The sequence below is a fragment of the Durio zibethinus genome, chromosome 8 (genome assembly GCF_047325235.1).
Source record: "Durio zibethinus cultivar Kanyao isolate XHJ-2024 chromosome 8, ASM4732523v1, whole genome shotgun sequence".
NCBI lineage: Eukaryota > Viridiplantae > Streptophyta > Magnoliopsida > Malvales > Malvaceae > Durio > Durio zibethinus.
Window position 1 is genome coordinate 27,477,576 of NC_143169.1, and position 18,825 is coordinate 27,496,400.

The window sequence follows — 18,825 nt, forward strand, 5'->3', positions numbered from 1 at the left end:
TACAGGCACTTGCTCGAACTCCATCGGCATATGCTAGCCCCAATGCAGGTTATTACTTCAAGGACTATCGATAGCATTTGGCCCTTGGTTAGTGCAGGCAATCACATCCAACACCATCTGTAGATGCTGGCCCCTAGGTGTAAGATGTTACCTTAGACACCAAAGCTAGATGCTGGCACTTGCCTCAACCATCATTGATATAAGTGGGCCTTTGTTATGGGTTGTTGCCTAAAACACCTCTTTGGTAAATGCTGAAACTTGGTGTAGCATGTACACCATAAACCTCCCTCCCAAGGCACTTATTTGCCCTTTGATTACCATTGACACTAAATGTGCTTGGTGAATGGGTTATAGGCTCCAATCCCCATCTGCCTAAGTCAGCCTACAAAACTCAAGTACTCAGCATAATTCTAGCCTGTCAAAGATTGTGTTGCTATGTTAGGCCTTCTAGAAGCCTTCAAATATGATCCTCTTAGGACTGTGTTCAAGTGGGTCCACAGTTAGGTATGACCATTCACCCTTACCTTGGCCTGACCATGCACTCACATCTCAGTCATCAATGCCTATACTTGGTTTTGACCATGTGCCTATGCATCATTCAGCCATGCCCGCACCTGGGCATGGCTTAGTTTTGCCAAATTTAAACACTGTGTATGAGCCTTTGGAGTCTTGATCACTGCTCATACCACTGTTCTATGCTAGTTCCTCATGACTTAGGCCTCCTATAGGCCTTAAGGCTTGGTCCCCCTAATTGTTGTACCTTGTCTCGCTAGAACTCAAACTGTTCCTTAACTTGGAGAGAACTCTTGGGCTAGGACCAACTTGTTGATCGTGACACATGCACATAACTCAACCATCATCGAGACAAGTTGGCCCTTGGTCTTAGTGCATGCTTCAACCATCATCGACAAATGTTGGCCTTTGTGTAGGTAGTTCCCCCAAACACCATTGCAACATGTTGGGCCATGCACTATGCAAGGGTATCCTGTGCCCGAGCCATGCACCATGTACACCATTACCAGATAGTAGGTAGGGTCAAGCACATCTTCATATTTCTACTATCCTAATGGCATTTTTATGGCTTGTAAATAAATATAGGCACTCACCAATGCCCACACCAAGGCCAAGCTCAATTTTGCTGAACATTAACACCATACCTGAGCCTCCAGAGTCTTGATCACTACCCATACCACTGTTCTGGGTTGGTTCCTTATGACTTGTGCCTCCTATAGGCCTCAAGGCTTGGTCCCCCTAATTGTTGACACTTATCCCGCTAGAATTAGAACTACTCCATGACTTAGAAAAAATCTTTAGGCTTGGACCAGCTTGTAGATTGTGACACATGCACAGACCTCGACCACCATTGGTACATGTTGGCCATTGGTCTTGGCACATGTTTTGACCACCATCAGCACATGTTGGGCTGTGTACCATGTGCGAGTATCCTGGACCCAAGCCATGTACCTTTCATACCATGATCAAGTAGTAGCTGTGTTCAAGCACATCTTCATATTTCTACTATGCCAATGCCATTTTTATGGCTTGTAAATTCATATAAGCACTCACCAGTAACCACATTTAGGCCTAGCTCAATTTTGCCAAACATGAACACTGTGCCTAAGCCTATAGAGTCTTGAACACTACCCATACCATTGTTCTACGCTAGTTCCTTGTGACTTAGGCCTCATTAAGCCTCAAGGCTTGGTTTCCATGTCTATTAGACCATGTCCCATAAGAATAAGGATTGCTCCTCTACTCAAAAAGAACCCTTGGACCTAGACTACCTTGTAGACCATGACACATGCACATGACTCAACCACCACTGGATAAGTTAGCCCTTGGTTTTAGTAAATGCTTTGACCACCATTAGCACATGCTAGCCTTTTGTGTGGAAAATTTTCTTGAGCACCAATAACACATGCTACATTATACACTACATGTAGGTATCTTGGGCTTGGGCCATGCAACAAGTGCACCATGATCGGGTAGTAGGTGGGTTTAGAAGCATCTTCATATTTTTGTCATGCCAATGTCATTTTTATTGCTTGTAAATTCATATAAGCTCTCACCAACATTCACACCTAGGCCTGGCTCAATTCTGCTAAACATGAACACCATGCCTGAGCCTCTGGAGTCTTGATCACTACCCATGCCACTATTCTAGGTTAGTTCCCTATGACTTGGGCCTTTAGTAGGCCTCAAGGCCTAGTCATTTTGGTTGTTGGACCCTATGTTGATAGAAATTGAACTACTCCTTGAGTTGGAGAAAACCCTTAGGCCTGGACTAGCTTACGAACTGTGACACATGCACATGCCTTGACCACTATTAGGAGATGTTGGCCCTTGGTCTCGGCACATGCTTTGACCATGTACACCACGTGTTGGTGTCTTGGGCCTAGACTATGCACTATGTGCACCACGACTAGGTGGTAGGTGGGTTCAGGCACATCTTTATATTTTTACTGTACCAATAACATTTTTATGGCCTGTAAATTCATATCAACACTCACCAATGCCCACACCTAGGCTTGGCTCAATTCTGCCAAATAAGAATGCCATGTATGAGCCTCTAGAGTCTTAATCACTACCCATACCACTATTTTGGGCTAGTTCACTGCAACCTACACCTCTTGTAGGCCTTAAGACTTGGTCGTCTGGCTACCGAACCTTGTCCCACTAAAACTAGAACTGCTCAACTTGAAGATAACCTTTAGGCTAGACCAGCTTGCGAACTATGACACATGTGCATGCCTCAACCACTATTAGGACATGTTCACCCTTGGTCTTGGCACATGCTTTGACCACCATTAGCACATGCAGGGCTATGCACCACATGTAGGTATCCTAGGCTTGAGCCATGCACCATGCACACCATAATTGAGCAATAGGTGGGTTCATGCACATTTTCATATTTCTACCATGCTAATGCCATTTTTATGGCTTGTAAGCACTTATTAATGCCTAAATCTGGGACTGGTTTAATTTGAATAAACATGAACACTGTGCCTAAGCCACTAGAGTCTTGATCACTGCCCATACCACTATTCTCAACTAGCTCTTTGTGACCTAGGCCTCAAGGCCTTGTCTCTTGGGCTATTGGACCCTATCCTACTAGAACTGGAACTGTTCCTCAGCTTGAAAAGAACCCTTAGGCTTGGACCATCTTATGGATTGTGACATATGCACATGCCTCAACTACCATTAGGACATGTTAGCTTTGGTCTTAGCATATGCTTCGATCACCATTGGCACATGCTGACCCTTTGTACCGGTAGTCCCCTCGAACACCATCAGCATATGCTAGGCTATGCACCATGCATGGGTATCCTGGGCCTAGGTTGTGAACCATACACACTATGGCTGTGCAACAGGTGGTTTAGGCACATTTTCATATTTTTGCCATGCCAATGCTATTTTATCGCTTGTAAACTCATATAAGCATCACCAGTGCCCACACCTAGGCTTGGCTCAATTTTGTCAAACATGAATACTATGCCTGAGCTTTTGGAGTCTTGATCATAGCCCATAGCCTCATTTTTGGTTAATTTTTCATGACCTAGGCATCTAGTAGGCTTCAAGGCCTAGTCTTCTTGGCTGTCAGACCTTATCCCACTAGAATTAGAGCTATTTCTCAACTTAAAAAGAACCTTCAAGCCTAGACCAGCTTGCAAACCATGACACATGCACATTCCTTCACCACTATTGGCACCCAATGACCCTCAGTGCATGCACATGCCTCAACCACCATCGAGACATGTTGGCCCTTGGTCTCGGCCTATGTGTCAACCACCATTCGCACATGTTGGCCCTTTATGCGAGCAATTCCCACAAACACGATCAACACATATTAGGTTGCATGGTACATGCAAGTATCCTCGGCTCAAGTCAACACCATGTGCACCGTGATCGATCGGTAGGTGGGTTCAGGTACATATTCATATTTCTACCAAGCTAATGCCATTTTTTATCTTGTAAATTCATATAAGCACTAACCAATGCTTGTACTTAGGCCTGGCCAAATTTTCCCATACCTTAACATCGTGCCTAAGCCTTTGGAGTCTTGATCAATCCTTATACCACTATTTTGGGCTAGTTCCCAATGACTTGGGCCTTTAGTATACCACAAGGCCTAGTCCCCCTGGCTGTCAAACCCTATCCCACTAGAATTGGAATTGCTTCTTGACCTAGAGAGAACCCTTAGGCCTAGACCAGTTTGCAAACCATGACATATACGCATTCCTCGACCATCATTGGCACCCAATGACCCTCATTGCATGCACATACCTCAACCATCATCGGGACATGTCGGCCCTTGGTTTTGACCCACATGTCAACCACCATTGGCCACGTTGGCCCTTGATGGGGGTTGTTACCTTGACACTATTGCCAAATGTTGGCACTTGGTGCGACTTAGGTACCTAACCCTTGCACCACTCTTTTATCCCTCCTAAGGTACTTGTTTGCCCTTAGAGTGCCATAGACACAAAATGATGCTTGGTGCATGTGTGGCAGGCTCGATCTTATGCCAAACTTCATGTGGCCTTAGACAGGGAATTGACTTTGTGTGCCTGAGTCAGCCTATGAAACTAAAATGCTCAGCATAATTCTAGCTTATCAAAGATTGTGCTACAATATTAGGCCTTCTAAAAGCCCTAAATCTTATTTGCCTAAGACTATGTTTAGGCATGCTTGCACCTAGGTCTGACCTGCACCCATGCCTTGATCATCAGTGCCCTTACCTGGGTCTAACTGTGTGCCCACACATCACTTACCAACACTCGCACTTAGGTTTGACTCAATTTTGCCAAACCTGAATACCATGCCTGAACCTCTGGAGCCTTGATCATTGCCTATACCATTATTCTATGCTAGTTTCCCATGACCTAAGCGTATACCTCAAGGCTTGGTCCTCCTGGCTGTCAAACCCTATTGCACTAGAACTGGAATTGCTCTTTGACTCAGAAAGAACCTTTGGCTTGGATAACTTGTAGACTGTGACACAAGAACATGCCTTGACCACCATTAGTGCATGTGTTACACCCTACATAAGCACTATTTAGACCAAGGCCCTAGCACCGATGCGTGAAGGCCAGACCATCGCTCAAGCACCAGTCCATGAGAGTAAGTTCCTACGAGAGTTACCTAATGCTGAGCTTGAGGACCATTTAAGGGAAGCTTTTTGAAAGCCTAAAAAAGATGGTGCGGGCACTATAAGTGTAAAGGCTCTAGATAAGCTTGGACATAGGTCAGGTGTATGGGTGCAAAACTTTTTAGAAGAGCTAGATACAAAATTTGGTATGGTTACTATAGCACCAAGTAGGGAAGCTTTTGGAAGGTCTGAGGCATAGGCACTCTACGAGAGAGTTTAGAACCTTCTAGACCTGGTGTGCCACAAAATGTTTAGAGCTAGCTCCTTTTTAAAAATTCCATAACTGACCTTGTATGTGTCTAGAGGCCTTGGAACCCTTTAAAATGTATATAAGATTCACACACTTGGCTCCTTAGTGATCACATAAGCCATTGGGGATCAAGTATAAATAGAGGTGGCCCATTTCCCTATAGAACCAACTCATGAGCTAGTGAACTTGTGAACCAAAAAAGCTTTTCAAGCACATTTGTACATAAGCCACATTGTTACATGATAGAAAGGTTCTTGGGTTCTTTCACTAGTGCCTTCTTAGTGTGCCATGGTGTTTGATTGTCTTTAGGGTCTAACTAGTCCTTGGTGAATGGCACACTCTTTCAACCCGATTAAAGGTTAACTTAGGCATATGTGGATGGTAGTTTTTGCCTAAGGCCACATGGTTACAAGGCTTAAGATCAAAGCCTATGACAATTGGTATTAGAGCACAGTTTGGTTTGTGATCTTGATCTAAGACAATGTCTACTTCCAAGATAAGCCACCAACATGCTAAGGGGCAAAAGGCTCATAAGACACACACTATTAGGAAAGGCATGAAAGGTACTAGTAAGGACATGATCCCAGCCTCTAATGTTTAATTAGCCAAGGTGGAGTTAGTCGTGGTTGAAATACAAGACAAGCACAAAGACCAAATGGAGGAATTAGTCTTAGCTAGAAAGGAGATCATGGAAGAGTTAAGGCAAACTCTTTTTAAAGAGATTAAAAGCCTCACCCATAAGAACTCTACCCTAGAGGCCCTAGTCAAGGCCATGAGGAAAGAGATGGAGTAGCTCAAGAAGAGGCTCTCCACATGTGAGGTAGCCATAACGGAGGCATACTCATAATAGCTCCTAGGACTAGGGTGAAAGTTCCTAAGTCAAACAAGTTTAAGGGCACATGGTTTGCAAAGGACATTGATAACATTTTATAAGGCATGAAGTAGTATTTGCATGCAATGGGCATCAAGGAAGATGCTACTAAGGTAACCACTACCTTTATGTATCTTGTAGATATCACATTTTTATAGTGGTGTCATTGGTCCAAGGAGGCCAAGCATAGGGTTGTTACCATTGAAACATGGGAAGAGCACCAAAAGGAGTTTAAGCAATAGTTTTACCCATAATAGGCTGTGGAAAAGGCATGTACCCAGCTATAGTGGCTTACCCAATGTGGAAAAGTGTGGGACTATGTTTGAGAGTTTTCAAAACTCATGCCTCAATTGCCCAACCATGGGGAGGATAAGGCCCTTTTCACATTATGGATGGGCTTAAGCCATGTGCTAAGTAAGAGCTAAGGAAGATGGGTATCCAAGACCTTGCCTAAGCCATGACAGCCATCGAATCTTTCGTGAAATTCAAGAAAGAGGACAAGTCTAAGTTTTCCATGCCCAAGGGCAAAAGCAAAGGCAAAGGTGAGTGAGACAAGAAGAAAGATAAATAACCAATGACCAAGGATGGACCCATGACCTATTTTCTTTGTGATGGTCAATACTGAACCAAAGACTATCCCAATAGAGCCAAACTCGTGGCCATTGTTAAGGGGTATGAGGAGTAACTCAAGAATGAGGGACTGAAGCTTGGTTTGATCATGCTAAGTTCTATCTTGGCAAATAAGGGGCACAAGAGAAAATGGCTCATGTTCACCAAAATATCAGTTATGGGCAAGCGCTTGAATGCCCTAGTAGACATAGGTGCATCTAATCTCTTCATGTTTGAAAAAGTGGCAAAAAGACTGGGGCTTAAGGTTAATAAAAGAGCTAGATGGATTAAGACCATTAACTTCAAAGAGGTTTTGATCATGGGTTAGCACAAGGAGTCACGTTACAACTTGGTGCATGGAAAAATAAGGAATCCATCAAGGTAAACCCTCTTGATGACTCTGATTTTATTATTGATTTAGATTTCCTTGATAGGATCAATACACTCCTTGTTCCCTTCGCCAACTACATTTGCATCTTTGACCATCGATGCCAATGCATTATCTTAGTGAAATTAGAGTAAGGGACTAGAACCAAGGTACTATCACCCATCTAGCTTGCCAAGGGTATGTGAAAAGACAACATCGCCTTAGAGGTGCTAAAGGTGTTTAAGTCATTCAAGGATGTAATACCTATAGAACTGCCAAGAGTCTACCACTTAAGTGAGAGGTAGACCACAAGATCAAGCTAGTTCTTGATGCCAAGCTACTAGCCTAAGCCCCATATAGGATGTCACCTTCAAAGCTAGAAGAGCTAAAAAAATAACTCAAAGAGCTTCTAGATGCAAGGTTCATCAAGCCCTTTAAAGCTTCATATGGTGTACTAGTCCTATTTTAGTAGAAGCACATAGGTCTTTATGAATGTGCATCAACTACCGGGTGCTTAACAAGCTTACAATGAAAAACAAGTATGCCATTCCCTTCATTGCTGACTTATTTAACTAGCTAGAAGAAGCATAATGGTTGATCAAGCTAGATCTAAAATTAGGATACTATCAAGTAAGGATAGTCGAAGTTAATGAATAGAAGCCACAAATATGAGTTCCTAGTCATGCCTTTTCAGTTTGATGAATGCACTCATGACATTTTGCATGCTAATGAACAAGGTACTACAACCTTTCCTTGACCAATTTATTGTTGTATACCTTGATTATATTGTTATCTATAGCTGAACACTCGAAGAGCATGTGGATCACTTGTGGTAGGTGTTCCAAGTACAAATAAACTATATGTAAAGAAGGAAAATGTACATTCACCTAGTATGAGGTCTCATTTTTAGGCCATATTATGGAAAATGGCTGGATTTGGATGAATGATGACAAAGTCCATGCAATCCAATAGTGGAAGTTGCTAACCAAGGTCATAGAGTTACAGTCATTCCTTGGTCCAACAAGTTGCTATCAATACTTCATAAATGGGTATTAATCCATTATAGCACCCTTGATTGACATACACAAGAAAGGACAAGTTTAGGAATAGAGTCTCGAGAGCCAAGAGGCCTTCGATCACTTAAAGTAAGCTATCACACCAAGCCATATAAGGTACACACTAATGCATCCAACTTTGTTATTGGAGGTGTGTTGATGTAAGACCGGCACACAATTGCCTTCGAGAGTAGAATACTCAATGAGACTAAACATTAATATATGGTCTAAAAGAAAGAGACGATTATCATGGTGCATCGTTTATGCACATGGAGGCATTACTTGTTGGGAAGTAAGTTCATGGTGATAACCTACAATATAGTGACCAACTGCTTTTAAAATAAAGAAAAGCTTACTCTCAAACAAGCACGTTTACAAGACTTCCTAGCTGAGTTTGATTTTACCATGAGTACAAGCCAGGAAAGGCCAATGTCATGGCTGATGCACTTAGCTAGAAGGTTGAACTAGTAGCAATCAATAGGCCAGAAGGTTTTTTGGTGGCATATATCAAAAAGAGGTTGACCGAAGACCCCACAACCTAAACCTTGATCGAGTACATGAAACAAGTGAAGACTAGATAATTTTAGCTTGAAAGTGATCTACGCTACACCATGAAAAACTAACTTTTTTTCCCATAATTCAACAAGCTATGAAAAGAAGTCTTAAAAGAGTGTCATGACTCATGATGAATAGGCCATCCAGGTGTGCACTGCACCTTAGCCCTTGTTGAAGATCGATACTATTGACCTAGGATAAAGGACAATGTGGAGGCATATGTCAGAACTTGTCTTATGTACCAAGAAGACAAGATATGACAAAAGTCCCCCACCAACCTCTTAGAACCACTATTGGTTCTTAAGCACCCATGGAAAAATGTCTCCATAGACTTCATTATTGGACTACCTAAGCTAGATTTGTGTGGTAGCATCTTTCTAGTGGTGGATTGGTTCTCCAAGAATGGAACCTTCATTCTAACAACTAAAGAGTGCCCAGTGGAGGAAGTAACCCTATTGTTCTTTAAGAACCTAGTCAACTATTGGGTGTTCCTCAATCCATCATTAGTGATCGAGATGGTCAATTTATGGGCAAGTTCTAAAGTGAATTGGTCAGGCTCCTAGGGTCAGACTTGAGGTTTTCCACCATTGTGCACCCTCAAATGGATGGGCAAATTGAGAAGGTTAATGCCTTATTAAAAGTGTACCTCTAGCACTATGTTAATGCCTCCCAACGAGACTGGCCTAACCTGTTGGATATAGCTCAATTCTCATACAATTTTTAGTGAAACGAGGCTATGAATCAAAGTCCTTTTGAGATTATGATCAAATAATAGCCATGTACATCTAGTGCTATTGCCTCAGGGTACATAAGATCGAACCCAACCACTTACAAATTTGGTAGGGCATGGCAAGAATAAGTGGATCAAGCCTAAGTGTGTCTAGATAAGGTAGCAAAGTGATTAAAGAAGTAGGATGATCGAAAGTGATGGGACATGTAGTATCAAGTAATGGACTTGGAACTAGTCAAGCTACACTTGGTGCTATGGTATCTAGGAATGTAGAAGAGGCTTACTTATAGGTAGAAAGGTCTTTCCAAAGTTCTAAAGTGAATAGGCAAGGATGCATACAAGCTTGAGCTTCCTCCGAGGTTTATGGTACATTTAGGGTTTGATGTAAGTATACTTAAGCCCAAGCACAATGACTTGGATAATCCTTCTTAAAGCTAATCAAAGAGAGCACCAGTAGGCATTAAGGCCCCGTATGATTGAAAGGTTGAGCATAACTTAGCCAATTGTGAAGCAACACATGCCTAAGCATGAGTACTTAGTACAATGGAGAGGCCAGTTGGATAGTGAGATAAGCTAGGAGCTAGCTAAGGCATTGTGATAGTTCTAAGATCAGATTGACAAGTTTCATGAAGAAGACATGATGAAAGCATTAACAGAATAGATAAACGAGAATGTCACACCCTACATCAGCACTATCAGGACCAAGGTTTGAGCATCAATGTGTAGAGGCTAAACCATTGATGAAGCACCAATCTATAAGAATAAGTCTGTATGTGAATTACTTGTTGTTGAGCCTAAGGACCATTTAGGAGAAGCTTCTAAAAAGCCCCAGAAAGATGGTGTAGGCACTATAGGTACAAAGGCTCTAAATAAGCCTAGACACAGGTTAGATGCATGGGTGCAAAACCTTCTAGAATAGCCAAATATGAAAATAGGTATCATTACTTTAGCACCAAGTAGGGAAGCTTTTGGAAGGCTTGAGGCATAGGCACTTTCCAAGAGAGCTTGGAACCTTCTAAACCTAGTGCACCATAGAGTGTCTAAAACCAACTCCTTTCTAGAAAATTCCTAATTGATCTTACATGTGTCTAAGGGCCTTGGAACCCTCTAAAATGTATATAAAAGTCACAAACTTGGCTCTTTAGTGACCACATAGGCAATGGGGGTTCAAGTATAGATAGGGGTACCCCTACCCCGTAGGACCAACTCGTGAGCTAGTGAACTTATGAACCAATAAAGCTCTTCAAGCACATTTATACATATGCCACATTATTCAAGCAATAGAAAGGATCTTATATTCTTTCACCAGTGCCTTTTTAGTGTGCTATAGTGTTTAATTATCTTTAGGGTCTGACTAGTCCTTGGTGAAAGACACACTCACTCAGCCTGGTTAAAGGTTGACTTAGGCATATATGGATGGTAGTTTCCCGCCTAAGGCCACATGATTGCAAGGCTTAAGACTGAAGCTTGTGATACATGCAAATGCCTCAACCACCATCAAGACTTGTTTGCCTTTTGTCTTGGCACATATTTCAACCACCATCAGCATATGCTAGCCCTTGTGTGGGTAGTTCCCTTAAACACCATTAACAAATGCTGAGCCACACACCATGCACATCTTGATCGGGTAGTAGGTAGGTTTAGGCACATCTTCATATTTTTACCCCAAGCTAATGTCATTTTTATGGCTTGTAAATTCATATAAAGGTCCCCTAAGCCTTTATGTGAAGTTTCATTGCAAGATGACTCATTTTTTATTTTTCATAATCTTTAAAATTTTTTATGATTCAAGATTTTTTGAAATTTGTTTAAAAGGAGTTTTTGCTCCAAATTTGGTATACATGATCCTTGTATTTTGTTGGCATCCATAAAAAAATTCAACTAAAAAATTAAAGTGTAGAACATTTTGTGGCCATTTGAAAAAAAATGTACCTATTTTAGACACTTGAATGGCTACTGGCTGCAAACCTCTAAAAGCTCTTATGCTTTAAGGGAGAGTGAGTTGTTGAGGTTCCTTGGGGTATAAGGGGCCAATATAAAGGCCAAGGGCCAGTAGCTATTGCAATCTTATGCACACACCCCTCGACCCCCCACACTAAATCATCAAAACCCCTAATGCCATTAGTTATGTTCTCCAGTGATGCTTTGGTGATGGTGCCCTAAGCTAAAAAATGTAGCACTAGAACATGCTCAAGCCAGCATATGCATCATGGCCCATAATCAAACTTCAACTAAGGCCTCAACCATCAATGGCATATGTTAGTGCATGGTGTGGGCACATGCTAGTGCATTGTGTAGGCACATGCCTCTACCATCATTGGCACATGCTGGCGTATGGTTCAGGCACATGTTTCGACCATCATTGGCATAAGCTAGTCTTTGGTATAGGCACTTACCTCAACCACTATCGGCATAAGCTAGCCTTTGGTATGGGCATATGCCTCAATAACCATTGACACATGCTGGCCCTTGGTGTAGGCATCTACCTCATTCAACATCAATAAAAGATGGCCTTTGGTGCAAGCAGTTACCTCGAACACTATTGGGATATGCTAGCCCTTTCTATGAGCACTTGTCTTAAATACCATTAGCACATGCTTGGCCTTAGTGTGGGCATATGCCTCGACCACTATTGACACCTATGAACTCTTAGTGTAGGATATGACTATTTGAAAATAGTGTCCCTATTTTAGACACGTTAATGTTTACTACTACTATATATGTAAAATCTTTCATGCTCTTCAGGGGATGGTTGTTCAAGTCCCCTTCTCCCCTCCATAAAGGTAGTAGGTGTACGTGATAGGCCTATCATTATGTATTTCCATGGAAACATCCCTATAGAAAAATCTACGTTGTGTATGCCTTTTGGTTATGCTGTTTGGTGACTTGTTGCTTCAGTGACCTATAGGCACCCATGGCCTTGATAGGCTAGCATGCACACAAAAATGTGTCTTAGCTATACTGAGCTCAAGCCTTTACCTATGGCTGATGCTACCCCAAAACTTGGAGGAAGTCCCTAAATAGGGTAGTAGCTCCCTAGGGTGGTGCAAACAAAAGCTATGGTCATAGGCTAGGTCTTGCCAAGTGTCTCAGGTATTTGGCTACCTCATAGTCCTTTCCAACCACTAAAGGGGAGTGAGTTAGGTGAACTAACCATTAGTGCAAATCTTGGTGGTAGTAGTAATTATTCAAATGAAATCTTTAAAGGTTGAAGGAGGGAAGGGTTCCATGTAAATAACACTTGCACATGGGTTAGTCGATCCTAAGAGATAGGGGAAGCTTGTTCGATAGTGTGTCTAGCATAAGCTTCAAAAAGTAATCAAGTGAAAATTCCTAAACCAAGATGCGATGACTGACAGTAAGATTAGGGAGTTTGAGACATTGGGAGGCTTTAGAAAGAGTTATCTTTTCTATTTAACAACCTCCCTAACTTAAAAATGGCTTAATTGGAGGTAGGGTCTAGTGGCTAGAAGAGCATTGTATGTCACATGGTGTCCAGTATGCCCCCGATGGCCTTTGAAAATCTAGAGGATCAAGTGTTGTCCATGCTCATCATATTCATAACCACATATGGTCTCCAAGGTGAATAGCCTCTAGTTGATGGAACAATATAGGTAAGGGATGTTAGCAAAATGGATCCATAACCTTGACAAAAAGATTGGCTTTGAGGGTTAGGCACAGGGGTCCTAGTCTCAAAATTGTCGATTGTCTATACATTGCTTAAGCCACTCCCACAATGAGAGTGAATCAGTACATGCTAGTCTAAGGATAAACTAGGAATGGCTCCATTGGGGGCTTTCCTCAGGTAATGAACAGTTAACTTAACATTGGAATGGACAAGGGGAATCTAACTATTTAATAAAACAAATCATAGTGATGGTCTTTGTAGATACTCATGCAATGTGATTTTTATCCAGTGCACTAAATGCTAAAGTGAAAAGATTCAACAAAGCATAGGTAAATAGTAGGAGTAACTATGACTCTCTGAAGGTAGCCAAATGCCTTATCATCTTACTAACATGCATGACTGGATTAATAAGATTCCCACTGTCCCTATCTACTATCTAGTGAAGCCATAGCCAAGGGAATGGGCTCAACAAAATTAATAAGAAAGAAAGACCCAGATTAGCTTAACTGTAGTTTGACTTTGTGAAATGACTTTAGAGATGTAGGATGATAGGAACCATTGGGCAAAATTGAAATACCATTACTTTTAATGTTATTTTACTTATTCCATGAATTAGAGGCAGGGCAAGATCCCTTTTTTTGGCCCAAAGCTAGCCTCAATCGATCAATCTAGGTGGAAACATTGTCTAGTGGAGAGTTTGGCTATGGTAGCACATCGGTTAAAAGATAACACAGGTGTCCAAAAATGATCTCAATGAGAACAAAAATCTCATGTCAAACAAAAGGGTAAAAGCTCGTTTGATATTAAGTTCTAGTATGAATACAAAACCATGAAAGCATGGCCTATCAATCCTTTAGACCTTTAAAATTTGAAGCTAGAGATGTCAAAAAAGTTACCATAAGATAACTGGCTTGTGGCAACCAAGCATTCATAGTGACATTGCTTTTTGATCCTTCGATGTTGGCTCTTTCTATCATTTTGAAGCAGAATTCACCAAGTGTTGGATTGTTCACCCACCAATAGGGATTGTGAGTTAGTTTTACACCATCATGAGATAGGTTAGTCTTACACTGCTGATGGTAGCATCATAATAGTAATTCAACCTAGTACGAGAAAAATCATTGATTTGCATAATTGGTCATCATGCTTGGTTGAAAAGCTAGCAGCATGAAGCTACCATGTGCTAGATTATGACTGAACACCTTTAAGTCATAATTCAAGCTAGAAGTGATGCACACATCCATCACCTTGTTGTCAACCCATAATAAAGGCCTATGGCCCCCAAAGGCATGTGTCATAGGTGTAGCTCTTATGGTGGACAAGCTACATAGGCATCTTTGGAGCTCAATTCCCATCGAGTGGTACGTAGATCCTTTATAGATGACTTAAATATGTGACGGGGTATTGTAAGTGGGAGAGTGGCCTTGCTACCATGATCTACTAAAATTTAGCCTTTTGTCACTTCAATTCATCCCTCCTTTTATAGCCACCAAAGTCTCTTCACTTCATTTTTTTACCCCATACCCCTCTAAGGTTGGGGATAAATAGTTTTCTCTATTACAATTGATTCAATCGATTGATGACATCCCTCCCTCAATCAGTCAAATAAACAACAACCAAATACCTTTAGTATTTGTTACAAGGATAGGCCCACCTTTGGTATGGGCACTTGCAATAAACTTTATTAGCACACATTGGCCCCTAGTATAGGTTGTTGCATCAAACATTACCAACAGCATATAGGCCTTGGTTGGTGCAACAATTGCATCCAACATCATCTACAAATGCTGGCCTATTGTTACCTCAGACACTATTAGCAAATGTTGGCCCCTTAGTATAGGATGTTGCCTTGGATGCCATTACTTGATGTTGGCATTGGGTGAGGAAACTTGCCTAGACCACCATCAGTATAAGTAGGCCATTGGTGTAGGTTGTTGCCTTAAACACCTATTTGGTAGATGCTAGTGTCGCAGTTCATGCACAAGTCCTAATCAAGTAGGTTGAGAGATGTAGGTTGTTAGAGTTGGTGCAGGCGAAGCATTAGGAAAGATTGAGACCAAGGTCCTAAATGCACATACGAGGCCTAAGTGTGGAGAGTAGGGCCTAGGCTAAGGTGTGAGAGCATGGCCAAGTTAGCAACCTAGTGCCGAGAATGAAAACTACTCATTGGAAAGCTTTAAAACACCCTAAAAGAATGGCGTAGGTACATAGACATAGAAGGCTCAAGATTACCCTAAAGATAGGCTAGGAGTGTGAGTGTAAAAGAGTCTAGAGAAGCTTGGAGACTAGCTAGGTGCCCAGGCACTAAAGGTTCCAAAAGGGCTTAGTATAAGAATAGTAATAGGCGTTATAGCTCTCAAAAGCTCTAGAAGGCCCTAGTTGCATGTAGAACAGTGACTAGATGAGGAAAGTTTTGGAACCCGCTAGGTGTGGGCACTTAACGAGAGTGGTTAAACTCTTTTAGACCTGACATTTAGTGGAGAGCTTAGAACAGGTTGGACACTACAAAGGCCTTAGCTGACCTAAGAAGTGTCTAGGGCATGGAAGGGGCTAGAAGGCTTATGAGGGCCACTCACTTAGATCAGTAAGGGCCATATGTGTTTGGGAGGCTCAAGTATTAATAAGGGCCCTCCCTTTCATTAGTGAAATGTTAAAAGCTACACAATAAGAATAGCCAAGTCATAGACTTTGGCATTGAGCAGTTGTCTATAGCATTAAGTAAATAGAAGTTACAATTGCTTTAACTTTCTTTCTTAACTTTGTCCCAAACTCTTAAGAAGCCAATAGAGTCCATGGCAAAAGGGCTCAGCACAAAGTTAGGGAAAAGGCTGACTTAGGCATATGGATGGTAGTTCCTGCATAAGGCCACATGGTAGTTAGGCTTAAGCTACTAACCCATGACAATTGGTATCAAAGTAGGTTCGACCATAGGGACATCAAAACCTTCATTATAACCAATGTTGATGTCAGTTTAGGTTGTGTGAGCAACTTGCATGCTAGTGTACCAATTGTGCTATTGACTTATAGTGGGGTTGCATAGTGTGATCATTACTAGTTGTTGATGCGAAGAATACCACACATGGATGCCTGAGTGCTCCTAATGATATGAAAAGATCTTTAATTCAAGCTTCATGTTTATGGTTGAATGCATAGGTAATGTGTATGAGGGCCACCCACCCATATGCAAGGGAAGAAAGGCTAGTTAAAAAGATGATTATCATCCATGAAACTCAGTTTATGGGCACTAAGGATTGTATATGAATGATAGACTCCATATAGGAGAAGTTCAAAAAAGGGTAAAAGCCATAGGTTAGAGATGAATGAAGTGGTAGGGTACAAGATTTGAAGTAGAAGTATTGCCATTGCTGAGTCAGTGGTTGAGGCTGAATACCCTAAGTCTACATAGCTCGAAGGTAAAGGCTAAGCCTAGTGGTAGGGGCTTGTGTGAAGGAGACAAGAGTAGCAATACCTCAAAGGAAGAGTAAGCAAATGAAGAACCATAGCATAGGAAGGTAAGGACTAAAGGTTCAAAGGTATTGGTGACCATATCCTTTAACTACTTTTTATGCTCAAGACCACATAAAACCAAGGAACACTCATAGTGGAAGAAGCTCAGAGCCATTATGATGACTTTGAGAGAGTCCAATGGTAAGAGTCACGATGGTAGCTGAGCTAAGAAAAGGGGATCTTTCAAGCTCCTGATGAGGGTAAGGTAAGTGTGGCTACCAAGAGCCACCTGCCCTAGAGATAGATGGTTTATCAAAGAAAGAGTAATGGCCTAGATGTGAGCATTGCATGTCCTACACCAGTGAGCACTGCATACCCTGAAGGGCTTATTGAGTGTAAGGAAAGGGTAATGGCATATCACAAACTAAGGCACTACTTGCTTTAACAAGCACTGGTTTCATAGTAACTGCTTAGGATCATGACTAAAACATGGGATGACTACAAAGGTGTATCGAGAACCATTATGTGCCAAAGACCATCAAAACAAGAGTGGGACATCAATCTAGCAAGCACGTATGGTGAATAAATGACATCCCTTAAAAATGAAGGCATTGCTAGAACAACTAGGGGAAAATGTTATAGATCCATGCATAAGTCCTAAGCCAAATAGGTCCAGAGACATAGCTTATTTGATTTAGTGCTAGTGAAGGACTTGGAAGGATCGAGACCAAAGTTTTAAAGGCATATACAAGGACCAAGTTGGTGGAATAGGGCCAAGGAAAAAGTATGAAAGCATGGTAAGGTGAGTAGCCTAGTGCTGAGAATGGGGATTGCTTGTTGGAAGGATCTGGAACACCTCAAAAGAGTGACATGAGCAAATAGGCATAAAAGGCTCTTGATTAACCTAGAGATAGGCTAGGCATATGGGTGTAGAAGAGTTTGGAGAAGACTGGAGGCTAGCTAGGTGCGAGGGCACTAATGGTTCCATAAGAGCCTAGCATAGGAATAGTAGTAGGTATTATAGCATCTAAGCGAAGAAGGCTCTAGAAGGCCTTAGCTAGATATAGAGCAATGACCATATGAGGAAGGTTTTGGAACTCACTAGGCATAGGCACTCACCAGGAGTGCCTAGACTCTTCCAAACTCAAGGTTGCACGGGGAGCTTGGAACAAGCTAGATTCTGTAAAGGCCTTAGCTAACCTAGGAAGTGTCTAGGGATTAAAAAAGGGTCTAAAAGGCCTATGAGTGCCACACACTTAGATCAATAAGGGCTATATATAGTAAAGAGGCTCAAGTGTAAATAAGAGCCCTCCCTTACATTAGTGATAAGTTAAAAGCTACACAAGTAAGAAGAACCAAGTCATAGACTTAGGCATTACGTAATTGTATATAACATAATGTAAATAGAAGTTACAATTGCTTTAACTCTCCTACCTAGATTTCTACCAAGTTCCTAGAAAGCCAATGGAGTGTACAGTAAAAGTGTATAGTTTAGAGTCAGGGAAAAGGCTGACTTAGGCATACGGATGGTAGTTTCTTACTTAAGGTTACACAGTAGCTATGCTTAAGCTCTTGGCCCATAACTGTGGTACTTAGTTAAGAATGTGTACTGTGACCCTCCCACCCAAGGCACTTATCTACCTTTCGACCATCATTAACACAAAATGATGCTCGATGCATATATCATAGGCTCTAGCCTTAAGCCAAACTTTATGCTAACTTGGATAGGGCATTGACTCTATCTGGCTAAGTTAGCCTACAAAACTTAAGTGCTCAACATAATTCTAGCTTGTCAAAGATTGTGCTGTAGTATTGGGCCTTTTAGAAGCCTTCAAATCTGATCTTCTAAAACTATGTTTAGCAGTGCTTGTACCTAGGCCCAACTAAATTTTACCAAACTTGAACACTGTGCCTAAGCCTCTAGAGTCTTGCTCACTGCCTGTACCACTATTTTATGCTAGTTTCCTATGACTTGGGCCTTCAATAGGCCTCAAGGCTTGGTCCCTCTGGCTATCAGACCTTATCCACTAGAACTAGAACTACTCTTTAACTAGGAGGGAACCTTTAGGTTTAGACTAGTGTCATGGTCAAGCCCTAGTGTGCCTCGATCTTGCCAAGACTAACTTTGAGCCAAGCAGCGAATAAGGCCTTATGGTTATGATAA

The 18,825-nt window shown here is 41.7% G+C and overlaps 1 pseudogene; it reads left to right on the top strand.

The window, feature by feature from the left end:
- The first annotated feature begins 13,185 nt into the window (after positions 1–13,185).
- LOC149517783 (25S ribosomal RNA) lies at positions 13,186–14,684 on the top strand (annotated as a pseudogene).
- The last annotated feature ends 4,141 nt before the right edge of the window (positions 14,685–18,825 follow it).